We start from the raw sequence: 27,699 nt of genomic DNA, 5'->3' as shown, positions 1-27,699 counted from the left end.
TGTAGAAAAATGAGAAGACTGATTTGACTGTAAAGGATAATGTGGGCAGTAGTATAGGGAAATTTTAGAGGGAGATGTCTGGAAATACAAATATGTATTTTTTAGAGTGAAATTAAAACGTGTTTGTTGAAGCAAGATGGTGCTCTTAAAGCACCAGGAAATATTGTAGTGCCTCTGATCGTAGGAAAAACGATTGGATGTCCTGAGGAGGAGGTCTCAGATGTAACTGTAGTTATCAAAGAATTTGGTTGTTGAGAACTTTATAGATATTTTTGAGAAATGGAGTTTGTGTTTTGCTAACAGAGTTTGTAAGGCTCAGAGGGTGTTGAAATGTTTCTGAGGTTACTGCTTTGTAGAACACATAGGATTTTGGTGCTTGTAGTCGTCATTAGGGAAGAATACTGTGGTGAAAAGATAAAGTTCTTTTTTCTCCTCTTCTTGACAAGTTCAATTTTACCACTGTAAGGGTGATGATTGAAATTTAATGAAATATCTGTTAAATGGTTATTATGTTCAGAGTTCTGCATTTTGTACTCTGGTTGGAGAGAGGGGGTTTGGTTTATCTTTACTGTTTAAGGACAGAAAACTTGGGAGAGACAACTTTTTCTTCTTCAAAGCATGTTTATTTGCATTATGTAACATGAATGTGAAGAGAGGAAGAGTGTTAAAATAATTAGAAGGGGCACAAGAGCTGTTATGAGCTTCATTACCAAATTTTGGAATGGGATCTTGATCATTTCTATAAGAGATTAATGATTACCTGATAGTACATTATTAAAGGGAACTGAATGTATATAGTTCCTCTTGACTCTTCAGGATCTAACAGTTCAGTGAGTAAATTAATCATTTTCATTTTGTTCCCCAAAACTAATGAGCTTTACTTCTGGGTAGCAGGTCTGATAAGTATCTTCTGAAGTAATTTTGCCATTTGATTAAAAAATACTTTAGAGTTTCTGTGGCTTTAATTTATCCTTGTTATTTCTCATTATTGAATGTGAGAATTCACCAAAGACTTAGCTGATAAAAAAGATTATTGGAAGAATCAGTAGCAATTTACTTTGAAGGTAGAAGGTAGTGTTATTTAGCTTCTGAAGGTGGTTCAGTGAAGAATAACTCTTTCTGTGGACTAAAGGCTTGGTCAAACACCCAGTGAAATATTTTGTATTATTTTTGATGTGTGTGGTTAATGTGGGAGGCAGAGGAGGGGAGAGTAGGGGAGAGAGAGTGGGTAAATTCAACCCCCCTCCCCAGCTTTAACAGTCCTCTCAAAATTTCTTTTAATTTTGAGAAGTCATTTTGTGTCATGGTTATTTTAAAAACGACTCAACTGGAAACAAATAGAATCTGGTCAAATGGTATATATACATTTGATATATGTACAAATGATAGAGCGTATTTAAAATTATATTTTAAACTCCTACACTGAAAAATATATTCATCAGATGATCTTTCAGTGTTAATGATCTTAGATTTGTATCGTGGATTGTGGTTTTAGTTGAAAAGTAATTATAGGTAGAGTACATCATTTGTCAAACAGAAGAGATGATTTCCAGATTTATTTTTTGGGGGAAATACGAAGTTTGAGTTCCAGACAAAGTACATGAAAACAGTGCTGAGGAAAAATGTAGACTTTTCAGAGTTCCAGGATCCTGGATTATGAGGTTCACAAGAGCTGATTGAGCTCTCTCATAGCAACTTACGTAAAAGGAAAGCTATTGAATGACTGGTATTGTTTGAGCCCTGGGAACTAGTGCAGACATCTGTGTGCTTTCGGATGTATGGAGTTCTTTGTGTAATCAGTCCATTTAGCCTAGACTGAAGGAAGATTTTTATTCCTCTCTCTAAATTTGGCCTCTATTATATTAGTCTGAGATTTTTTTTTTCCTTATAATAATGACTAGCAGTGTACAGTTCAGACTAAGCAACGGGAAGATGTGTGTATGAAATTGTTAGAGAAATGAACAACCAGAGTTACAGTAAACAGTTGTCTTATGTTACAGTGAGTAGAGGTGATTCCTATGTGGCTGCTCCTAATGCTGGAGCCCCTCAGTCTGATTCCACAGTTACCATGCTAAGCAACCGTACTAATCTTGGTGATGTTGAGGACCTGTGTCAAGTTTAAGGGTGTTTTGTTCGTTTGTTTAGGATCCTTTCATATTCCAAATCATTTTAGATTTTTTTGATAAAGTTAAACTTTAATGATTCAATTTGAAGTGAATTTATATTAAACAGCTTTGAATGATATTTATATTTTAAAAGTATGTATTTTTATTTATTATTTATTTATTTATTTTTGAGATGGAGTCTCACTCTGTTGCCCAGGCTGGAGTGCAGTGGCGCGATCTTGGCTCACTGCAAGCTCCGCCTCCTGGGTTCACACCGTTTTCCTGCCTCAGCCTCCCGAGTAGCTGGGACTACAGGCACCTGCCACTTTGCCTAGCTAATTTTTTGTATTTTTAGTAGAGACGGGTTTCGCCATGTTAGCCAGGATGGTCTCGATATCCTGACCTCATGATCTGCCCACCTCGGCCTCCCAAAGTGCTGGCATTACAGGCGTGAGCCACTGTGCCCGGCCATAAAAAGATTCTTTTTGTATGGAAAGTGGAAAATGTAGCCAGTTACATTTAGGCAGATTATATAGATTCACATATGTTTGGAGATGAGGTTTTTTGAGATCATTATCTAAAAAATAAGAGTGATGTGTTAGAAGAACCACTAATCTTTTCGGGAAATCTGGATTATGGGTTTAGCTTGAATGGCATATGAATCAGGGTCTTGGAAATTAAGAAACAACAAACTCGTGGTGTGTGTCTCTTTGTGTGTGTGTGTACATGTGTTCTCAAATGTTAATGTAGGGTTTTTTTTTTTTTTAAATATCTTAACTCTCATCCAGTTTTAGTTTCTTCATATCAAGTAATATCCATCACCGTGTCTCAAATTAATAAGTTTCAATTGTATTGTCTACTTCTTTATGCTCCATATCTCCTAGCATTTATTGAAGGAATTTTGAAGGGGAGTAGTTGTAGTATAACTGAATGCCTTTACATAACACAGTATTTTAATAGCTTTGCTTTTTAATAAAAGCTTTCTTTGCTTGTAACATTGAGCTTTTCATTCATCCTTAGTAGAAGATTGAAACTTGGTGATTATAAAGAATAGGATACCTTCCTCTGTATGGCTGGAGATGAAAAAAAAAAGAAGAAAAAGAATAGGGTACCTTTATGAGTATAGGCTGCCTGCACTTGGGGATTTTGTCTACCTTCGATGTATTCCAGAGTTGATGACTCTTCAGAAATTACAATGAATCTTTAAGATTTTGGAAGGAGGGATTTGTCAGCTAATTTGTGAACTAGGAATAAAATATGATTGTTTTTATTTTTGTAACAATTGATATTGATGCTATATTTCTTTTAGAAATTTTCACTTAAGCTTATTGAGTTTTATACTGTTTCCGTTGTCCTACCACTTGGACCGTGCCTTTCCTTCCTCCATCAGCTCTTTAAAAATGGAACAGTTTAAAAGTGCATTATTTTCTTTGTTCTTTTTCTGAGATCATATCCGTTTCCAGTTGGCTTTTGCATAGAAGCAGATAGCCAATTATTTAAAATCTAAAGCTTTAGACTGGATCTTGCTTTAAAGCACTGTCCCTGTGTATGAAGGATCTTGGTGTAAACAACTTATAGTTTTGAAAGATGTTCTGTTAAATTGGGAAGGTCTGTTTTCTATCCCTTGAATCCTAGAACTGGAAGGAAATCTTAAGGATCCTCTAGCTAAATGCCTTCCTTCCCTTCTTTGGATGAAGAAACCAAGGCCTTTGACCAAGATAAATGAGAGGGAGCTATATTCTTAGTTGAAATTTTTGAATTCCGTGTTTAGTGCTTTTTTTCTTTGTGAAAGGTATCTTACTGAAGCCATTGTTTTTTGTTTTTTGTGTTTTTTTTACGAGTTGAATTACTTTAAAAAATTGAACATGGTAGCTTTGTTTAAAGGACCTTTTAAAATAAGTTTCATGTTTTTAGGTTTACTCAGTGTAGCAATTTCTTATTTTACCATTGCTTTTTGCATCCCAGTTAATCCATTTGGATTCAGCTTCCTTTTGTTTGAAGTATGCCCTTCAGTGTTTCTTTCAATAAGCGTCTGTTAATAGTAACTCTTGGTCTGTGTCTAAAAATGTATTTATTTTGCCCTCATTCTTGAAATGATAATTAGTTGAGTATAGAATTCTACGTGATTAGTTATTTTCACTCAGACCTTTGAGGGTGTATGGCTTTAATTGTTGGTACGATTAAGTCTATTGCATTGTAATTTATCATTTATCTTTTTTAATATTTTTGTGGTTTTTAAAAGCTTCTCTTGATTTTTGGTATTTTGCAGCTTTGTCTACCCTGTGTCTAGATGTGGATATATTTTTATTTATCCTGGTTAGGATTCATATTTCTAGAATCTAAGCATTTTTGTCGTTTGTTAATTCTAGAGAATTCTTATCCATTTTTTTTCTTAATTTTCCTCCATTCTCCTTAGTCTCCTTTGGAACTCTTGTTTGATATGTGTTCCTTTCTAATTCCCTGTTCCTTTCCTCTTAATTTTGCTCTTTTATCTTCTCTCTCATTATTTCTCTGAGCCACTTTGTTTTTTTTTTTTTTGTACCTGCCATCTAGATAACAAAATTCTTTCTTCAGCTGTGCCTAACTTTGCAGTTTAACATGTTAATTGAGGTTTTAATATCAGTGACTATATTTTAATTTTTTTAGAAGTTCCTTGTGCCCCCTTATGAAGAAATTTCAGCTACATAAAAGTAGAGAAAACAGTATATCAGTAATTTTAGACTTGGAAAAAAAGTTGCAAAAATTGTACATAGCTCTGGTGTAACTTTCACCCAGCTTCCCTAAATGTTGACATTTTGTATAACCATAGAACAGTTATCTAACTAGGAATTAATGTTGATAGAATACTGTTAACTAATCTGTAGACCATATTTGAATTTCTCCGTTTTCCCCATTAGTCCTTTCTCTGGTCCAGGATACCATTTTGCATTTAGTTATCTCCTCGGCCTTTTCTAATCTGAGATGTTTTGGTAGTCTTTCTTTGTTGTTCATAACCTGGACATTTTTGAAGATTATTGGCCAGTCATTTGTAGAACGTTCCTCAGTTTGGCTCTATTTGCTGTTTCTCGTGATTTGATTAAAGTTATACATTTTTGGCAAGAATACCACAGAAGTGGTATTATGCCCTTCTCAGGGCATCCTGTCAGCAGGCACATTATGTGGATACTGGGTGATGTTACAGTTGATCACTCGGTTATGGTTTTGTCTGCTAGTTTTTTTTTCACTGTAGTTACTATTTTTTCCCTTGCAATATATATTTGAGGCTGTGCAATTATCCTGTTTCTCATCATACTTTTATCCACAAATTTTAGCATTCCTTGATGGTTTTTGCCTGTGTTAATTATTACTGTGATGTTTGCTGTTTGCCAAATAGCGATTTTTCTAGTTCCATTATTCCTTCTGTGTGCATTATTAGCTTTCTACCTTAACGTAGAGCTGTCCTGTCTCTCTCATTTATTTATTCAGTTATTTATATTAGTGTGATATTGTGAAAATATATTTGGTCTCTGTCCCCTGGTTCTTGGCACAGAGCTTCTAAAACCCTTGTAATTTCCTGAGCAGTAGGGGTGCTAGGTGCATCTTTTGTTCTAATATTTGGTCTTTGATTCCAGTGCCTGACATGGAACTCCTAATCCCTTGGAATTTCCTGGGTGATAGGAACATCTTTTGTTCTAATGAGGCAACTCTTGATAGGCTTCTGGATGGGGGCTGGTCACCAGAAAGACCAAGCCATGATTAGAAGCTTGGAACTTTCAGCTCCACTTCACATCCTTGGGCAGGGGAGAGGGACTGGAAATAGAGCTAATAATCAGTCATACCTATATAAAAAGCCTCTAAAAAAAATCCCTGAATTATGGGGCTTTGGAGAGCTTCTGGGTTGGTGAACACATCCATTTTCATGTTTCATTAGGATGGAATCTCCTGTGCTCGTGACCCTTCTGGATCTCTCCCTATGTATCTTTTCCATGTGGTTGTTCATCTGTATCCTTTGTAATATCCTTTATAATAAACTGATAAATATAAATAAAGTGTTTCCCGGAGTTCTGTGAGCTACTTTAGCAAATGATTGAACCTGAGGAGGGGATTGTGGGAACATCCAGTTTATAGCTGGCCAGTCAGAAGCACGGGTGCCTGCAGTGCTGGGGGCAGTCTTTTAGGACCGAGCCCGTTACTGGGATCTGATGCTGTCTTCACATAGATAGTGTCAGAATTGAACTGGCTTGTAGGACACCCCAGCTGGTGTTGTAGAATTGCTTGGTGTGGGGAACCCCCCCCGTCACCCCGCCCAGCGATCTGGTGTCAGAAATGTTCTGTTATGTTGACCCTGTGAGAGAAGGAAATGTGTTTTGCTGATACAATTAGTATGGATTCATGGGCATTTATTTTATCCTGTAGGTTATAATCCAAAACTGTCATGATTTTCTTGATCAAATTGTTGCAGATTTGACCACTGGGAGCTCTTTCAAGTTGGTTCCTGAGTCATTTGTACATGCCCTCATTGTTTGTTTGTTTGTTTGTTTGTTTGTTTATTTTGAGACGGAGTCTTGCTCTGTCGCCCAGGCTGGAGTGCAGTGGCGCGATCTCGGCTCACTGCAAGCTCCGCCTCCCGGGTTCACGCCATTCTCCTGCCTCAGCCTCCCGAGTGACTGGGACTACAGGCACCCGCCACCACGCCTGGCTAATTTTTTGCATTTTTCAGTAGAGACGGGGTTTCACACCTGTTAGCCCGGATGGTCTCGATCTCCTGACCTGGTGATCCGCCCGCCTCGGCCTCCCAAAGTGCTGGGATTACAGGCGTGAGCCACCGCGTCCAGCCGCCCTCATTGTTTTTAAAGTACTTATTTACTTTCTGGCGACTCCAGGCAGTCCAGACTCATTGTGTCCTTTTTCTGTTCCACTCCTTGAATCAACTATTTCTCCAAGGAGTTCTGGCTCCTTTTATTAGAGAATGGTATTTAGAAATGAAGATGTGGAAACTAGGTATGCTCTTTGCTACTGGATTTTCTTTTTTCTTTTTCTTTTTTTGTTTGAGCCGGAGTTTTGTCCTTGTTGCCCAGGCTGGAGTGCAATGGTGCGATCTCGGCTCACTGCAACCTCCACCTCCCGGGTTCAAGTGATTCTCCTGCCTCAGCCTCCCGAGTAGCTGGGATTACAGGCATGCGCCACCATGCCTGGCTAATTTTGTTTTTTTAGTAGAGACGGGGTTTCTGCATGTTGGTCAGGCTGATCTCGAACTCCCAACCTCAGGTGATCCGCCTGCCTTGGCCTCCCAAAGTGCGTGAGATTACAGGCGTGAGCCACTGCTCCCGGCTGTATTTTCTTTTATTGTATTTAGTTTAGTACCTCTCAGTGGACAGAGTTAGGAAATATATGATGTATGTAGACACACATACCCCTAGTTCTGTGTCTTTGCTATACGTAAAAACAAATTCATGTTATCGCCAATTCCAGTCTACTACCACAAAATTATCATTGTAGTCTTCTCCCTTTTCTTACTTGGGATATTTACTTCTATTCTGTGATAGTGAGAAACCTGGCTCTCATTATCATGATAGATTTTCTTATTTGCCCATCTTAGTGTACACATTAAGGGAGTTTTAAAATCATTAGCCTATACCACCATTGTGAGAAACGAATTTACTTTGGTGTTATGTGAAACAATTGACATGTTCCTAACAGTAAAAAATAATACAAAAATTTATACTCAGAAAAGTGTTCTTCTTCCCCATCCCTTCTATCCTAGTCCCATCTCCTACCCCCTTTTTTCCAGTCTTTCCCCACCCTTCTCTATAGGTATCTTAGTCTTAATAATTTCTGCTTTTTTCTTGTGAATTTGTTTATGTACAAATGAGTTGATACGTGTGTATATTCTTTTTTTTTTCTTTTATTATACCTCCATTCTCAGAATGTGAATGCGTATATTCTTTTTTTTTTTTTGAGACGTAGTCTCTCTCTGTCGCCCAGAGTGCAGTGGCACCATCTTGGCCCATTGCAACCTCTGCATCCTGGGTTCAAGCGATTCTCCTGCCTCAGCCTCCTGAGTAGCTGGATTAACAGATGTGCGCCACCACACCCGGCTAATTTTTGTATTTTTAGTAGAGGCGGGGTTTCACCATGTTGGTCAGGCTGGTCTCAAACTCCTGACCTGCTGATTCACCCACCTCAGCCTCTCAAAGTGCTGGAATTACAGGCATGAGCCACCGTGCCCAGCCGTGAATGTGTATATTCTTATAATCTTCTTTTCTTACATGAAAGAGTAACATACAGTAGATGCTCTTTTGCATGTTCTTTTTAAACTTAACTTTTTTTTTTTGAGACGGAGTCTCACTCTGTCGCCCAGGCTGGAGTGTAGTGGCACGATCTGGGCTCACTGCAACCTCCGCCTTCCGGGTTCAAGTGATTCTTTGGCCTCAGCCTCTCAAGTAGCTGGGACTACAGGCATGTGCCATCATGCCTTGCTAATTTTTTTTTTTTTTGAGATGGAGTTTCGCTCTTGTTGCCCACGCTGAAGTGTAATGGTGCGATCTTGGCTCACGGTAACCTCCACCTCCTGGGTTAAAGCAATTCTCCTGCCTCAGCCTCCCGAGTAGCTGGGACTACATGCATTCACCACCACGTCTGGCTAATTTTGTATTTTTAGTAGAGACGGAGTTTCTCCATGTTGGTCAGGCTGGTCTCAAACTCCTGACCTTGTGATCCGCCTGCCTCGGCCTCCCAAAGTGCCGGAATTACAGGCATGAGCCACCGTGCCCGGCCAAAACTTAACATTTTGAATGTCATTCCATATCATTTCATAGAGATCTTCCTCATTGTTTTTTGCCAGTGCATAGTATACCATTGTGTGAGTGTACCATAGTTTATTCAACTACTCTCTATGTGTAGGCTTTTAGGCTGTTTTTTTTTTTTTTAATTAGCTGAGGTATTTTAAAGCAGATTCACACATCGATATCTCACTTGTAAATACTTTATTTTCCATCTCTAAAAAATATTTTTTCTAGAATCATAATGCCACTGTCTTTCACACAACTTGCGATGAACAATTCTTTAATGTTATAAATTAGTCTGTTCATACTCAGATATCTGTGTCTCAGAAATGTTGCTTTATAGTTGCTTGTTTGAAATCAGAGTCCAAACATTTGGTTTACAAGTTGCATGTGGTTTTTCTAGAGCAGTTCAGTTGGTCCTCCCCCTTTCCCTTTTTATCTCTCACCTTGTTGACTTAATTGAAAAGACTGGGTCAGCTGTCCTGTAGAATATCCCAGATTTTTTATTTTCATTCATTCATTCATTTATTTTTTTGAGATGGAGTCTCACTCTGTTGCCCAGGCTGGAGTGCAGTGGCATGATCTTGGCTCACTGCAACCTCCGCCTCCCGGGTTCACGCCATTCTCCTGTCTCAGCCTCTCGAGTAGCTGGGACTATAGGCACCCACCACCATGCCCGGCGAATTTTTTTGTATTTTTAGTAGAGGCGGGGTTTCACCGCATTAGCCAGTATGGTCTCGATCTCCTGACCTTGTGATCCACCCACCTTGGCCTCCCAAAGTGCTGGGATTACAAGCATGAGCCACCGCACCCAGGCAGTTTTTTTTTTCTAACAAATTATTGTGGTATTTGATTTATTTTTATCCCCCTGTGTTACTTGGAAAGAAAAATGAGATTTGAAGACTTGATTAGAGACAGATTTAACATTTTGACATGAATGCCTCATAGGTAGTACTGAGTACTTTGTATTTGTCACATCAGAAGTTGTCCTACATTGTAGTGTTGCTAAGATTATTCAGTAGGTTCAGATGGTCAGATTTTCTGAGCAGTTGGGATGTTAGGTGCATCTTTTGTTATAATATTTGGTTTTTGACTCTAGTGCCTGAAAGTTACTATCTTTATTTGTAAGTTGAGCCCTTTCCTCTTGTGTCCTTAAGTTATTTGTGGGATGATCCTTTTGTATTTTGCCAAATACCTAGTTCCTTATTAACCACTCATCTATTGATTATTTTAGCATGCACTGAGGATTGCTTCTTGTATTTTCTTATTAGAGATATGTTATTGTTTGATGATGTCTTTTCTTGTGTCATATGTTTTATTCCATCTTTTATGTGTTTTCATCATTTAAATATTTATAATCTCTATCAAGTTGTTCAGTTTTCTGAAGTTCTTAAAAATCTACTTCTGTTTTTTTTTTTACACCTGCTGGATTCTTGCTTAAGGTTAAATGTTTCCTCGAGTGTTTTATATAGTTTTGGACTGTGAACAGATCTTCAGAGAGGCTGTCCTTGAGAATTCTGAGTGACTTGGAGGCATATTCCTCCAGAGAGATTTTGGGTTGCTTTTGCCAAGTTCACTGGAAGTGTTTCCAGTGACCACTTAATTTTTTTTTTTTTTTTTTTTTTGAGACAGCGTCTCACTCTGTCGCCCAGGCTGGAGTGCAGTGGCACGATCTCGGCTCACTGCAGGCTCTGCCTCCTGGGTTCTCGACACTCTTCTGCCTCAGCCTCCCAATAAGCTGGGACTACAGGCACCCGCCACCATGCCCGGCTAATTTTTTGTATTTTTTAGTAGAGACAGGGTTTCACCATGTTAGCCAGGATGGTCTTGATCTCCTGACCTCGTGATCTGCCCTCCTTGGTCTCCTAAAGTGCTGGGATTACAGTCGTGAGCCACCGTGCCCAGCCGACCACTTAACTATTTAAAGTATAATTTATATACAGTAAATTGCACAGATCTCAAGTGTGAAGTTTGAGTTTTGTTTTTGTTTTTGTTTTTGAGGCAGGGTCTCACTCCGTCAGTGGCGCAGTCTCAGCTCACTGCAACCTTTGCCTCCCAAGCTCAAGCAATCCTCCCATCTCAGCTTCCTAAGTAGCTAGGACTGTAGGTGTGTGCCACCACATCCGGCTAATTTTCGTATCTTTTGTAGAGATGGGGTTTCACCATGTTGCTCAGGATGGACTTGAATTCCTGGGCTCAAGTGATCTGCCCACCTCAGCCTCCCAAAGTGTTGGGCTTACAGGCATGAGCCACTGCGCTGCTCAGCATGAGGTTTTTTTGTTGTTGTTTAAACAAAAAAACCAAAACAAAAAAAACCGTTTCCTGGGCTGATCTAAAAACTTCTGGGACTACAGGCATGAGCCACTGTGCCCGGCTTAGTTTGAGTTTTGGTAAATGAGTTATCAAATGTTATCATTGCCTTATTCAAGCAGAAGTCATTTTTTATATTTAATTTTTGAAGTTGGGAATTTCTGTACTATGTGGATAGAATAAATCAAACTCTAAACCTATTTTGGGGCAGTCTTATGATTATGAAATCTTTGGTGATCTTTCCTACCTTTTCAGAGCCTAGGGCAAGACAAAAAAGGCTTCCTGTGTCCGTCTGCCAGTGGGCAGATCTTTCTACTTCATTGTTCTTTGAGAGTCCATGCTTTGTGCAGGAATCTTACTTCTAACACTGTGTCTTGTGTGCCAAGATCTTCTCTGGCTTGTCATTGGAACAGAAGTTTCTCAGTTTCTGAAATCAGAAAATCCAGGGTCGTCATAGCATCAGGTCAAACATGTACTGCTTTTTTTTTTTTTTTTTTTTTTTTGAGATGGAGTCTTGCTCTGTCATCCAGGCTAGAGTGCAGTGTCACGATCTCGGCTCGCTGCAACCTCCGCCACCCAGGTTCAAGCCATTCTCCTGCCTCAGCCTCCCAAGTAGCTGGGACTACAGGCGCCTGCCATCACACCCGGCTAATTTTTGTATTTTTAGTAGAGATGGGGTTTTACCGTATTGGCCAGGCTGGTCTCGAACTCCTGACCTTGTGATCTGCCCACCTTGGCTTCCCAAAGTGCTGGGATTACAGGCATGAGCCACTGCGCCTGGCCATGTACTGCTTTTTACTTTCCTGTTCATTTTTGGTCTCAGGAGATTTCTCCTACTTTCTTGATAAGTTCTACATTTAAAGGGGTGTTTGTATATTTTATTTTGTGTATATGTACAAATCAAATAAAAAGATTCACCACTAGTTCTAGATGTTTTGTAAAAGAAGTATTTTCTGGTTGTCTTTTTACCATATTACCAGAATAGAAACTCTGACTTACATGTTTTAAGATATTGTCTATTCTTTCATGTACCATGTGCATGATAGTTGAGGATTATTCATACTTGCTAATATGTATATTAATGACTTATTTTAATTATGGGTAGGATTATATAAGTAACTTCAAGGATCATGACATGATTTATGATCTAGTATAGATCTGGGTCACTTAGTTTTTATAGCTCAAGTCTCAATGTCTTAATTAGTCACCTGTGTATGTAATTACATCTTGTAAAGGGTGAAATTTCATCCCTTTAGTCTAGATTTATTGAAACTGAACATTTTCATTATGGGAAGCCGAATTCAGATTGAGTATACATACCAAATTAGGGCTTGTGAATATTTTGGAAGATTTGTTGTTTTATCCTTACCTAATTAAATAAATTAAATGCTTTGGATTGTAATAAAAATGTATAAAGTAAATTTGTATAAAATGGCTTGTGTGTCTAGTCTTATTATCAGTTTGAGATATTTTTATTTTCCTGGCATAAGAAATTGTGACATCTTGAAAACTTAATATATGTTTACTTGCTTTACTTCCCTCCCAGTTAAAATGAAGCTCATCTTCTACCTTTCACTCCATTTAAAAATTATTTTCCAGAAAGCATTACAAATGAATATGAGACCAGACACAGCAATAAAATTACATTTGTGTGGACGCTAATGAACAGCATATAACAGCCTGGTCCTGGTTTTCATGATTTTTGGATGAATAGCAGATGTGTATACTATTGCAAAGTGGAGCTGTGACCACATATATTTATTTAATCATTATCAAGTACATATGTTCATTCTCTCTTAATTCAAAGCCAAAATAAAGCTAATTGAGGCCAAAATAAATTAGAGGCCAAATAGATTACATAACCAGAGTTAGTAAAGATTACTGCAGAAGTGAGATTTCTTCTATATAAGCCTATAGCCTGGCTTTTGAGAAGCCAAGGGAGATATTTATCACACACTTTCTGTTTCCCAAAGCATACTAAAATTGGCTTTAAAATATGTTGCTGATAAAAGCCCTTGCAGAATATATTACACAGCTAGTTGAATTAAGCAACTTCATTGTTAAGTGCTTTTATGTGTCTACAGGTTTCTAAGGTAGATTCTAAGGTAGATTAAATACAAAAACAAAACAACCAAACCTGCTCCTTAATATTTGCACAGCAATTATTATTTATTTTTTGAAAGAGTCTAAAATAAAATGAAGTAGTCAAGGAGTTTATGTCACAGTTTAATTTTTAAATGGCTGAATTAAGGGAGAGATTTTCAAGTCTCAGTGTGAGATATTCTTCTTCTTCTTTTGAAACGGAGTTTCACTTCTTTTGCCCAGGCTGGAGTGCAATGGCATGATCTCGGCTCACAGCAACCTCCGCCTTGCGGATTCAAGCGATTCTCCTGCCTCAGCCTCCCAAGTAGCTGGGATTACAGGCATGTGCCACCATGCCAGGCTAATTTTGTGTTTTTAGTAGAGACGAGGATTCTCCATGTTGGTCAGGCTGGTCTCGAACTCCCAACCTCAGGTGATCCACCTGCCTTGGCCTCCCAAAGTGCTGGGATTACAGGTGTGAACTGTTGTGCCGGGCCGATATTCTTCATTTTCCTCATAATAGAAAATGTTTGTGTCATATCCTAGCAGATCTTGAGAATGTTTTTTTCCCTCAGGACTTTTCCTGCATCACATCCCTGTACCATGTCCTCTGAGCAAGCCTCAGTAGCTACCACTCCTCTTGGGTTAGCTTCAGTGCTGCATGCTTGAATGCAATGAATGCCTCTTTCCTAGCTCGCTGGGGCCTATTGCCATTTTCTGCTTTCCCTAGAGCAGTGGTCCCTAAACTTTTTGGCACCAGGGACTGGTTCTGTGGAAGACAGTTTTTCCACAGGCACTGGGCAGTAGCGGGGTGGGTGGGATGGTTTCTGGATGAAACTGTGCCACCTCAGATCAGGCATTAGATGCACAAATGGAGGTGTGCAACCTAGATCCGTTGCATGCGCTGTTCACAATAAGGTTCGCACTACTGAGACTAATGCTGCCACTGATGTGACAGGAGGCAGAGCTCAGGCAGTAATGCTCGCTTGCCTGCTGCTCACCTGCTGTGCGGCTAGTTCCTAGCAGGCCACTGACTGCTACTGGTCCACAGCCTGGGGCTTGAGGACCCCTGCCCTAGAGAAGGGCACAGTCTCATAAAGCAGATCCTGAGACTAAAGACTCATTCTGCTGCTGGGTCACTGCATAAACTGAAGACATCTACTTGTTACCTTTTAGGCATAGCATTTATCTCTTCCTGTTAGGTTCTCTTTCTTTTTTTTTTGAAATGGAGCCTCGCTGTGTCACCTAGGCTGTTGTGCAGTGGCGTGATCTGGGCTCACTACAACCTCCGCTTCCCGGGTTCAAGCGATTATCATGCCTCCAGCCTCCCCAGTAGCTGGGACTACAGGCATGCATCAGCTAATTTTTGTATTTTTAGTAGAAACGGGGGTTTCACCATGTTGGCCAGGCTGGTCCTGAGCTCCCGACCTCAGGTGATCCCCCTGCCTTGGCCTCCCAAATGGCTGGGATTACAGGTGTGAGCCACTGCACCTGGCCAGGCTCTCTTTCTTAATCCTTACCTTGGATACATAATTTAGCTACTCTTGGGGAAATGTGCCAAATGAGGATTTGGTACCAGTCTTATTGACCACTGACCACTAAAAATGAGTGCCAAGCTTTACAGAACAGCAAACTGAAGCAGAAAGGGCTCCCCTCTTGCCTTTTGTTTGTTTTTTAAATAAAAGACCATTTTTTAGAACAGTTTTGGACTTACAACAGAATTGGCTGAAACAAAATACTCCTAATTTCTCCCTTCCATCCCCTGTATTGTTGCCATCATTCATTTCACTTATATATAAGCTAAAATCATTGACTACATTGTGCTGTTACTATTTTGAACAAACTGTTACCTGTTAGCTCAATTAAGAATAAGAAAAGGCCAGGTGTGGTGACTTACGTCTGTAATCTCAGCACTTTGGGAGGCCAAGGCAGGTGGCTCACCTGAGGTCAGGAGTTCGAGACCAGCCTGGCCAACATGGTGAAACCCCGTCATTACCAAAAATACAAAAAATTAGCCTGGCATGGTGGTGCGTGCCTGTAATCCCAGCTACTCGGGAGACTGAGGCAGGAAAATCGCTTGAACCTGGGAGGTGGAGGTTGCAGTGAGGCGAGATTGCGCTATTGCACTCCAGCCTGGGCAACAAGAGTAAAACTCTGTCTCAAAAAAAAAAAAAAAAAAAAGGAAAAAAAAGTTTTTATTTTACCTTCACTTATTCCTTCTCTAATGCTGTTACTTTCTTTTTGTAGATGTATTTTTGACCTATATTATTTTTCTTCCTTCTGAAGAACTACTTTTAACATTTCTTAAAACGCAGGTCTACTGGTAACAAATCCCTCAATTTTTGTTGGTCTTGAGAAAGTCTTTAGTTCTCCTTCACTTTTTAAGGATAATTTTGCAGGGTAGAGAATTCCAGGCTAGCAGTTTTTTCTTTGTTTTTCCTTTCTCTTGAATTTTAAAATATTTCACTCTATTCTCTATTTGCTTGTATGGTTTATGAGGATAAGTTGGATGTAATCCTGCTCTTCTACAAGTAAGGTGTTTTTTCTTGCTTAAGATTTATTTTTTTTTTCATTTTCTGCAGTTTGAATATGATGTGCCAAGGTGTTAGGTGGTAGTTTGTTTTGTTTTGCCTTTTCCCGCTTGTTCTCTGAGCTGACTGGATCTGTGGTTTGCTGTCTGACATTAGTTTGTGTGGAATTCTGTCATTACTGCTTCAAATATTTTCTCTTTCTGTATTCTCATTATGTGTATGTTGTACCTTTTGTATAATAGTTGTCCCACAGTTCTTATTGTTTTTAAAAATATATATTATAAAAATACTAACGCTTCACGAATTTGCATGTCATCCTTGTGCAGGGGCCATGCTGATCTGTGAATTGTTCCAGTGTTAGTATATGTGCTGCTGAACTGAACGCAGTTCTTAGATATTCTGTTCCCTTTTTTTCAGTCTTTTTAAAAAATTTGCTTTTCAGCTTTGGAAGTTTCTATTGACATATTCCCAAGCTCAGATTCCTCAACCATGAACAGTATACTAATAAACCCATCAAAGGCATTCTTCATTTATGTTATAGTGTTTTTGGTCTCCAGCATTTCTCTTTGATTTTTCCCCTTGCTTACATTATCAGTCTATTCTTCCATGTTGTCTGTTTTTTCCCGTTAGCATCCTTAGCATATTAATCATAGTTGCTTTAAATTCTTGTCTGTTTATTGCAATATTCTTGCCATATTTGAATCTGGTTATGGTACTTGCTCTGTCTCTTCAAACTGCTTTTTTGTCTTTTAGTATGCCTTGTAATTTTTTGTTGAAAGCTGGATATGATATATCAGATAAAAGGAATTGTGATATATAGGCCTTTTGTAATGTGATGGTAAGCTGTGGGGAGAGAAAAAATATTCTATAGTTCAATGACTATATTTCAGTTGTTTAGTCAGCCATTGCCCTGGGCTGTGAGCTTCACAAGTGCTTCTCAGTTCTTTTCATCCCCTTAGGTGGGACAGAATGGTTAGAGGAGGCTGGAGTTAAGTATTTCTCTTCTTCTGTGTAGACGGCGAGAGGGAGGTGGAGCTGGACATTTTCCTTCCCCCAGGTTGGTTAGGCTGTAGTAAGATGGATTTTCTTGAGGGCAGACCTTACCAGAACTATAGCTTTACAAGAACTCTCCTTGCACAGGCAGCAGTGGGTATTTTTCTCGGGTCTCTCTCTTTTTTTTTTTTTTGAGACACAGTCTTGCTCTGTCGCCTAGGTTAGAGTGCAATGGTGTGATCTCGGCTCAGTGCAACCTCTGCCTCCCGGGTTCAAGCGATTCTCCTGCTTCTGCCTCCTGAGTAGCTGGGATTACAGGTGTCCTCCACCATGCCCAGCTAATTTTTGTATTTTTAGTAGAGATGGGGTTTTACTATGTTGGTCCAGCTGGTCTCAAACTCCTGACCTCAAGTGATCCACCTGCCTCGGCCTCTCAAAGTGCTGGGATTACAGGAGTGAGCCACCACACTGGCTTGGATCTTTACTGTGAGAACCTGGTAGAGCTCCTGGAGGTAAAACCAAAAAAAGTGTCCCTAGAGTTTTTAACTTTCAGATTTGTCTATACTAAGCCTCCAGCAAGTCATCAATCGCAATTTAGGTTTTCCTACTCTGGTGCTGGCTCCTGTAGAGAGGTTTTTGTCTGTGGATTTCTGCTTTGATAAATTATGATCCTTTGTTATCACCTTGTCTGTCTATCCAATTGTGGGGGCAGTGGTTTGCCCTGTGACCTTACTTCTCTGGTGGATCTAAGAAGAGTTGTTGATCTTTGTTGTTGTTGTTGTTTAGCTTTTTACTCACTATTAGGATAGAGTAACGATTTCCAAGCTTCTTCCCCCCTGCGCCCACCCCGGCCAGATGGAGTCTCGCTTTGTCGCCCAGGCTGGAGTGCAGTGGCGTGATTTTGGCTCACTGCATCCTCCCATCCTCCACCCACTGGGTTCAAGCGATTCGCCTGCCTCAGCCTCCCAAGTAGCTGGGATTACAGGTGCCTGCCACCACAACCGGCTAATTTTTGTATTTTTAGTAGAGATGGGGTTTAACCATGTTGGTCAGGCTGGTCTAGAACTCCCGACCTCAGGTGATCCGCCTGCCTGGGCCTCCTAAAGTGCTGGGATTACAGGTGTGAGCCACCGCCCCTGGCCATTCAGAAGGTTTTAATTTGGATTCAGGCAGGCATCCAGGGAATAGGTATGTTCTTACCTTATTTATATCCTTGGTCTTAGTCTAGTGCCCTGTGTGTTGGTATTGCATTACTGATAATGTTATTTATTATGAAAGACAATGTACCTGCAGTAAGCTGATACTGTTCAGTGGACTGGACTGATTTTATTTAAAAATCCTTATAGTGAGACTGAGCTGGGTAAGTGAACCCATGTCATAGCAGTTTATATATAGGAAGTTTGAAGTGGATGTGAAAGCAGTATAATGAATTCATAACTGTTTTCAAGCTTTCATTAATTTATTTTTGATAGACACATAAGTGATAGAGAACTCGGTTGTAAAATAAGGATATGAAATCTGTTTTCTATATAAATAAATTTAACATTTTTCTTTTGAAGCCTAATCATGAGCAGACAACTGTTAGTAATCTTGAAAGTGAAGTTTTCTGAAATGAGTCTCCTAGAGATTGTGGGAAAAAAAAAAAAAGGTGGTATGTGCATGGAGATAAGCCTGCAAGCATGTAGACTGTACTCTGTTTAGTAGAATTGAAGATGACTGTGGAAGTATGTATGTTTCTTTGAGGAATGGTGGTAAAATTGTTTGTAAGATGTTATATATGTAGAAGATGAGAAACAGGAAAAAAAGCATACTACACAGATGTCAAAACCCATAGCACTTTATAGCAGAAAGCGTGGACCTTAATGAATACGAATTTTAAAAGACCATCTTTTAGGAGGCTGGGGGATTCCAGGATGGAATGCAGATTGAGACAGAAGAATCTAATTGTATTAGAGATGTATAAAACAACCTCATTGAAGTGGGTGATGGGGGAAAACTGTTGATCTAATTAATTTTGGAGATGCATAGTGCCTGTAATACTAAAGGCAAAAAGCACTGCACATATTCTTTACTTGTAGTGTACATTGGTTGATAATATTGCTTCATATAAAGGTATAGTTAACAATTCTGATACTGCAATTCTGATACCTTTAGTAATGTATACTAAACAGTTAAGTATAAGTGGATGGTGGATTGTGGGAGCCAGATTTCTCACTGTTGGAATGGAAAGTTACAAGCAAGGAGAAGGAGGCTAGAGTGATCCATGTGGTAAAGGATTAGAATTGGAGACATCAGCGTTTAGTCCATGTTTAGCTTACTATATACAGTGTACACTTTAAATAAGGTTAGTTGATTAACCTTAAAATAATGAAAAATAATCTCAGCCTTGGAATTTATACACATTAAAAATTAAGATAGGAGTAGTAGAAAAGTATAATTAATATTTTTAGCATTTGATTTAAAAAATACTGTAGGATTTGTCAGATCTCACAGACTGGGGGAGGGTGTTAGGCCCATACCTATGTATTACCAGTCATATTGTTGAATGACCCTCAAGATGAAAGATTGTATTGATATAAACAAGTGCAGATTCCTTCATCATAAGAGTAGTGGTTGTATTTTACAGTATTTGTAATTTTATGTAAATTATTGTTTAAATATGTGCGGTATGGTTCTACCTTAGCCATCATTCCCAAGGGGAAACACAGCAACAGGGTTTCAGTGTAGCTAATACTTCTACCTAATTTTCTGTTAAACACTTGGTTTGTGGCAAGACTTGTAGGACGTTCATTTCCCAGTCATTCTGGGAGGCTCAGATAAATGACCATCACATGCATCTAAAAGGTTTGGGAAAATTCAGGTCTTAGGTCCTGGTTTTTTTTTTTTTTTTTTTTTTTTCCTGATGAAGAACTTGAGTGAAATAATTAGGGAGGTATTTCTTAAAATCCTTGGAACATCTTTATAATTGTTACTATTCTTAACTAATGGCCTGTGTGGAGGTTACCACATAAGTCTGGGAGGATGATTTAAAATATTTTATTTTGGTGTTGGACTGTGTCATCTATAATTTTGGCTTCAGAGAATAGAGTAAAATATAGTTGAGATTTAATTGGTGGTTTTTCTGAATTGATCTAGGAATGATTTGCTAAATGCTTTATATACTTATCCTAGAAATATTCGTTAGTGTTGTTTTTAGGATTGTATATGTAACTTTTATTACTATACATTTACTATGTATTTTCTGATGTTACAAAGACTAATGTAAGGAAAGATAGTATTTTGGTTGTATTCTCTTATTACAGTGCAGATTCCGATTCTGTAGATGTAGGATGGAGCTTGATTGGTTCATGGACCACACTTTTGTCATAAGTATGTATATATAGGAAAAAACATAGTATATATAGGGTTTGGTACTCTGCAGTTTCAGGCATCCACTGCGGGTCTTGGAATATTTCCCCCTCAAGAATGGAATCTTTCTTTCTTTCTTTCTTTTTTTTTTTGAGACGGAGTCTTGCTTTGTCGCCCAGGCTGGAGTGCAGTGGCGCGATCTTGGCTCACTGCAACCTCCGCCTGCTGGATTCAAGCGATTCTCCTGCCTCAGCCTACCGAGTAGTTGGGATTACAGGCACCACCACGACGACCAGCTAATTTTTTTGTATTTTTAGTAGAGATGGGGTTTCACCATGTTGGTCAGGCTGGTCTTGAACTCCTGACCTCAGGTGATCCGCCCGCCTCGACCTCCCAAAGTGCTGGGATTACAGGTGTGAGCCACTGCACCGGGCCGTAATCTTTCTTTATATATTATATAGAGAGGGTTATCTCTATAAATATATAAAATTGGGTGCCAAAAGCTTGGAAGGTTATAGTGGAAATTTGAAAATCTACTTTTATTCTCACAGATATGTGTATTTTTACTTAGTAAAATTTACTGCTTAGTAAAATTTAAGCAGTACTTGTGAACTTTTCAAATCCCCCTTCCCAATTGGTAGAGCTTTTGAAGGAAACGTGGAAACCCATTGTGTGAGAAGGAATTTTAGTTGTTGCTTTGTTCCCCTATATGGTCTTGCACAGTGGAAGGGTATAAGTACATAAAGCATTTAGCAAATCACTCCTAGATCAATTCAGAAAAACCACCAATTAAATCTCAATCATATTTTACTCTATTCTCTGAAGCCAAAATTATAGATGACACAGTCCAACACCAAAATAAAATATTTTAAGTCATCCTCCCAGACTATGTGGTAACCTCCACACAGGCGAGTACCAACTGGGGCTTAATGATTAGCTAATATTTAGGGTCAGTGGTTAATGAGTTAAATACATTAACACCAGCTGTGCAAGAATAGAACGCTATGGATAAACAGGTGCTTGAGAACATTATGTTCCTCTTCACTGGTTCTAAGTCCTGTGTGAGTGCATTAGAATTCCTTGGGAAGCTGTTAAAAAAATATTGATTCCTTAGTTCGAGCCCAGACCAATTGAATCAGAATCTCTGATGAAAGAACCCACATAATGGATATTTTAAAATAAGTTTCTTAGGTCATTCTCAAGTGCTGCCAGGGTTGAAATTTTTTGCTGTAGGTATTTCATGATGTTGCTGATGCTGTTGATGCTGTTATTTTGTGTGTGTGTGTCAGAGAGGGAAGAGGGGGAGGTGCATAGTCTTAAGAAACATGCTAAAGCAACAATTCTAGTTTCTTAATATTCAAGAACTGGTTATCTTGTGATCATTATGTATTGATGATTATTGGGTTTTGAAGTTATGAAGGCATGGGTAAACCAAACTGTTCAATTGGGTTTTCTCTTACACTTCATTGTTTATGGTGATATAAATACAAAACTTTAATGTTAAGTTGGCTTTTGCATCTGTAATAAATTGTTCCTTTTATATCAGTTTGCATCAAGATGTTGTTTTAAATGTGTGTACAGAAAGAAGGGTCAGGATGTGATTTAGCTGACAATTTTCTGCTAACCAGTCTCACGAATATTGACATTGGTTCTTAAGGAGAGAGGGGTCATAGTAGATTGTGGGAAGAACTGTGAGACTTTGCAAACATGCCACTTGTAGAAGGTAGGGAGTTGTAAGATATGAAACTTTGTCAGAGCAAGGGTTGAAGTTACTTTATCTGAACTTTAAAGTGATGCTTTGGGATGCTGTTGTGATCTAAGAATATGTGTTAGGCTGGGCGTGGTGGCTCATGCCTGTAATCCCAGCACTTTGGGAGACTGAGGTGGGTGGATCACTTTAGCTCAGGAGTTTGAGACCAGCCTGGGCAATGTGGTGAAACCCTGTGTCTACTAAAAATAGAAAAAATTAACCGGGTGTGGTGGTGCACTCCTATGCTCCCATTTACTCAGGAGGCTGAGGTGGGAGGATCGCTTGAGCCCAGGAGGTAGAGGTTGCAGTGAGCTGAGATTGTACCACCGCATTCCAGCCTGGGTGATGGAGTGAGACCCTGTCTCAAAAAAAAAAACAAAAAAAAAACAAAAAAAAACTAAGAAAAATATGTGTTAATGTTCATAGTCTTAAATAATAGAAATCCCTCTACTTTAATCATAAATGGCTTTGTGATTAAAGAGGATATTGGGCTACTCATAGAATTTCCTGAAGGGTAGAAGAACCAGTCTTGTGCAGGAACAGTGTGCTACGTACTGTACTGCAGAGCTGGTCCAGTGAAAGCATCACTGTTAGGTGACATGTTCACACTGTTTGTACTTTCTCTGACATAAGGTGACAGATACTCCTAAAACTGTTGTCAGTGTTCCCTTTTAAAACTGGATGAAGGAAGAATTTTTTTTTTTTTTTTTTTTTGAGGCAGGTTCTCGCTCTGTTGCCCAGGCTGGAATGTAGTGGCATGATCTCAGCTCACTGCAACCTCTGCTTCCTGGGTTCGAGTGATCCTCCTGCCTCAGTCTCCCTAGTAGCTGGGACTGCAGGCGTGCACCACCACACCTGGTTAATTTTTGTATTTTTAGTAGAGACAGGGTTTTACCATGTTGGCCTGGCTGGTCTCTAATTCCTGACCTCAGGTGATCCGCCCGCCTCAGCCTCCCAAAGTGGTGGGATTACAGGTGGGAACCACCGTGCCCAGCTGGAAGAATTAATTAATTCAAACTGGAGTAAATTAGCTGTTGCTATTGCTTTCAGCCTCACCAGAATGGATTGCTTATGGGGCTTGCTTCTGTCGCTGCTTCCTCTTTGACCTCTACATCCTCCTTCTTTTGTTGATTCAATTTTTCAAAGTCGGGGTTGGTTTGTCTGACTGGAAAAGCTCAGGACTTACACGTAACCCTGTCCCAGTTAGGAGAGAGATGTGGAAAGCAAATACCTGGTTTTCAGTTTCTTTAGTTTTAGGGCAAGGTTCTGCCTTATGAAGTGAAGAATTCTCCAAACATAGGAAAGCGGATACGATAAAGCTGGGTAGCCCCCTCCAGTGCCATATATCCATGAAAGAACATTTTGTGAATGAAAGGGAATGGTTACAGGATTTGTGGATATCTTTGCTGTGATTTGAGTCTTGTTTGTATTTTTTTCTCCCTTTCTAATGTTGAAAAATGAATGAGGTGCAATGGTAGATATAAAAGCGGAGGACAGTTGGCCTGTTGGGGTGGCTCACGCCTGTAATCCCAGCACTTTGGGAGGCTGAGGCGGGCGGATCACAACGTCAAGAGACCGATACCATCCTGGCCAACATGGGAAACCTCATCTCTACTAAAAATACAAAAATTAGCCAGGCGTGGTGTCGGGCACCTATAGTCCCAGCTACTTGGGAGGCTGAGGCAGGAGAATCGTTTGAACCCCGGGTGATGGAGGTTGCAGTGAGCCAAGACGGTGCCACTGCACTCCAGCCTGGGCGACAGAGTGAGACTGTCTCAAAAAACAAAACAAAAACCAAAAAGGGGTAGACAGTTAAGAGTATAAAATTTGTAACTAAAGTGGGCCCTACAAGTAATCTGTTGTTATTTTATTTTATTTTATTTTATTTTATTTGAGATGGAGCCTTGCTCTGTTGCTCAGACTGGAGTGCAGTGGTGCGATCTCAGCTCGCTGCAACCTCCGCCTCCCGGGTTCAAGCGATTCTCCTGCCTCAGCCTCCTGAGTAGCTGGGATTACAGGCGTGTGCCACCACGCCTGGCTAATTTTTGTATTTTTAGTAGAGATGGGGTTTCACCATGTTGGCCAGGCTGGTCTCAAACTCCTGACCTCAGGTGATCCACCCGCCTCGGCCTCCCAAAGTGCTGGGATTACAGGCGTGAGCAACCACACCCAGCCCCACATTGTTTTTTAAACTTGCTCTACCATTTTTATATTTCCACTAGCAGTGTATGAGGGTTTCAGTGTCTCTATTTCCTGCAATATTTGTTATTCTTTGTCTCTTTCTGGTTTTTTGTTTTTTAAAGAGATGGGGGTATTGCTCTGTCACTTGGGTTGGAGTACAGTGGCATGGTCATAGCTTACTGCAGCCTCAAACACCTGGGCTCAAGTGATCCTCCCTTCTTAGCCTTCTTAGTAGCTGGGATTACAGGTGTGAGCCTCTGTGCCTGGCCCTCTCTCCTTTTTAAAAAAGTTATAACCATCCTAGTGGGTGTATAGGCATATCTTATTGAGGTTTTGATTTACATTTCCTTAACTGACTGTTGAACATGTTGAACATGTTCTGTGCTTTGACCACTTGTAAATCTTGATTTGTGAAATACCTATTTTAAAATTGTATATTATTATTATTATTATTATTATTATTATTGAGAGAGGGTCTTGGTCTGTTCCCCAGCCTGTATTGCAGTGGCATGATCATGGCTCATTGCAGCCTCAACTCCCTGGGCTCAAGTGATTCTCCCATTTTAGCCTCCTGAGTAGCTGGGACCATAGGTGGGTGACACCACACCAGGCAAATTTTTAAATTTTTTTGGTAAAGATGGGGGTTCTCGTTATGTTGCCCAGGCTGGTCTTGAACTCCTGGACTCAAGTGGTCCTCCCACTTTGGCCTCCCCAGTCGCTGGGACTATAGGTGTGAACCACTATGCCTGGTAAGTCCTTTTATTATTGAGTTCTAAGAGCTCTTTATATATTCTGGAAACCAGACCTTTGTCGGACATATGATTTGCAAATACTGATTTCCTGTTCTGTGGGTTGCCTTTTCACTTTCTTTGTGGTATCTTTTGAAACACACATATAATGGAGTTTTGGGATGAAGTCTGATCTGTTTTTTTCTTTTGTTGCTTGTGGTTTTAGCGTTATATCTGTGAAACCATTCTTTTAATTCTGGATCATGAATATTTACTCATTGTCTTCTAAGAGTTTTATGGTCTTAGCTTTTACAATCAGGTCTTTATCCTTTTTGAATTAATTTCTGTATGTCCTTTAGAGGTCCAGCTTCATTGTTTTGCATGTGGATATCCAGTTATCCCAGCACTATTTGTTGAACAGACTGTTTTTCCCCACTGAACTGTCTTTCTTCACATCCTCATTGAAAGTCAATCGACCATAAATATAAGGGTTTATTTTTGGATTTTCATTTCTTTTTCATTTATCTAGATGTCTGTCCTTATGCTAGTATCACACTGTCTTGATTACTGTGGCTTTGTAGTATGTTTAGCAATAAGGAAATCTGAGTCCCTATAGCTTTTAAAGCTAAGAGTGTCTCGTAAAGCAGTGGTCCCTTACCTTTTTGGCACCAGGGACTAGTTTCGTGGAAGACAGTTTTTCCACGGACTGGGCTGGAGGGATGGTTTCAGTATGACTTAAGCACATTACCTTTATTGTGTACCTTATTTCTATTATTATTACATTGTGATGTATAATGAAATTATATAACTCACCATAACGTAGAATCAGTAGGAGCCCTGAGTTTTTTTCCTGCCACTAGATGGTCTTATCTAGGGGTGATGGGAAACAGTGACAGATCATAAGGCATTAGATTCTAATAAGGAGCACGCAACCTAGATCCCTCGCAATGCGCAGTTCACAATAGGGTTTATGCTCTTATGAGAATCTAATACCTCCACTGATCTGACAGAGGCGGAGCTCAGGCGGTAATATGAACGATAGGGAGCGGCTGTAAATACAGATGAAGCTTTGCTCACTTGCCTGTTGCTCACCTCCTGCTGTGTGACCTGGTTCCTAAAAGGCTATGAACTGGTAGTGGTCTCTGGCCTGGAGGTTGGGGACCCCAGTCATAAAGGATTTGTGTTTACATGATACTGTATTTTATGAAAGGCAGTCTGGTAGCAATAGGCAGGATACTAGAGCTGTGAGAAATGAGGAACCAAAAGCAGAGAAACAAATTAGAAAGGCTCTTATATGTCATGCTAAGAAGTTTGGGATTCATGCTGAAAGTAAGGAAATTACATAATCCCAGATTGCAGGGGCAGGGGGAGGGAGGGGGAGGGTGTGTGGGAGGGGATGTGGTGGTAATATAATCATTAATTTCAGAGTATTATGGAAAATGGCCTTAAGGGTAGGGCATGGGAAGTCTGGAAAGAGGCTGTTTGGATTATCCATTAGTTTTACTGGGGCTTGAGAAAACAACCTTTAACAAGGCTTTTCTTTTTTTTTTTTTAAATTTTAAGTACAGAGAGAAGACCACATCCAAGAAAATACCAGAATTTGTGACAAAATATTAGAATTTGTGAACAACTGTCATTCTACCTAACGGTTGCAGAAACTAAAAATCCTGAGTCATTCTAGGCCCCCACCTCCTCACTCCTCACATTTAATCCGTTACCAATTCTTGTTTATTCTGCCTTCTAAATAGCTCTTGGATTTGTCTTCTCTTCTCAAATACTATTTACATTGTTTTCAGGCCCTCATATTTTTCAGCTGAATAAAAAGTATAACTGGCTATATTATTATCATTTTTTAAAACTTCAAATTTAAATCATTATAAAACAATGTTGCATTATGGCCATTGTGGGTAACAAAGTCACTTTGAAATGTGCTGGAAGATCCAGGACATTCAGAAATCTAATAGCTTTTGGCTTATGATAGATAGAGGGGTCTCCAAATCTTTCTCTCTTCTCCCTGTTTGTGTGTGTTTGTGGGTGGATTTAATTAAGACAGAAGAAAGTGAAGTAAAAGGCTGTTTCAGCGAATAGGACCAGAGGAGAGGTATAGAAGACCATAACTGCTTTGAAGATTTTGAAAAAGATGAAGCAATTAGGCAGATACATTAGTCTGTCACACAAATAGATAAATAGATTCTTTTTTTTTTTTTTTTTTGAGACAGAGTTTCCCTCTTGTCGCCCAGGCTAGAGTGCAGTGGTCCCATCTTGGCTCACTGCAACCTCTGCCTTCTGGGTTCAAGTGATTCTCCTGCTTCAACTTCCCAAGTAGCTGGGATTACAGGTGCTCGCCACTATGCCTGGCTAATTTTTGTATTTTTAGTAGAGACGGGGTTTCTCTACTAAACCCTGGTCTCGAACTCCTGACCTCAGGTGATCCTCCCACCTTGGCCTCCCAAAGTGTTGGGATTACAGGCATGAGCCACCACGCCTGGCCACAAATAGATTCTTAAAAGAAAACTCTGATCTTTAATACCTGAAAACACTGTCTACTGAAATCTTAAATCTTAGTCCTTGGCCAGGCGCGGTGGCTCACGCCTGTAATCCCAGCACTTTGGGAGGCCGAGGCGGGCGGATCACGAGGTCAGGAGATCGAGACCATCCTGGCTAACACGGTGACACCCCGTCTCTACTAAAAATACAAAAAATTAGCCGGGCGTGGTAGCGGGCGCCTGTAGTCCCAGCTACTCGGGAGGCTGAGGCAGGAGAATGGCGTGAACCCGGGAGGCGGAGCTTGCAGTGAGCCGAGATCGCGCCACTGCACTCCAGCCTGGGCGACAGAGCGAGACTCCGTCTCAAAAAAAAAAAAAAAAAAAAAAAAAAAAAAAAAAAAAAAAATAGATATTAAACAAA

At 39.8% G+C, this 27,699-nt stretch overlaps 1 protein-coding gene and 1 non-coding gene across 6 annotated transcripts in view; one reads left to right on the top strand and one right to left on the bottom strand.

Annotated features, from left to right (window-relative positions):
* Positions 1-27,699, top strand: part of LRP6 (LDL receptor related protein 6) — a 150,027-nt gene that overhangs the window by 24,132 nt on the left and 98,196 nt on the right. The gene's annotated exons all lie outside the window — the stretch shown is intronic.
* Positions 16,074-16,177, bottom strand: LOC112205090 (U6 spliceosomal RNA). Its single transcript, XR_002938952.1, has one exon. It is a non-coding gene; the product is annotated as a U6 spliceosomal RNA (small nuclear RNA).

The sequence above is a fragment of the Pan troglodytes genome, chromosome 10 (assembly GCF_028858775.2).
Source record: "Pan troglodytes isolate AG18354 chromosome 10, NHGRI_mPanTro3-v2.0_pri, whole genome shotgun sequence".
Taxonomy (NCBI): domain Eukaryota; kingdom Metazoa; phylum Chordata; class Mammalia; order Primates; family Hominidae; genus Pan; species Pan troglodytes.
The sequence above is the reverse complement of the archived record's forward strand: the minus strand, read 5'-3'. Positions and strand labels throughout refer to the sequence as shown.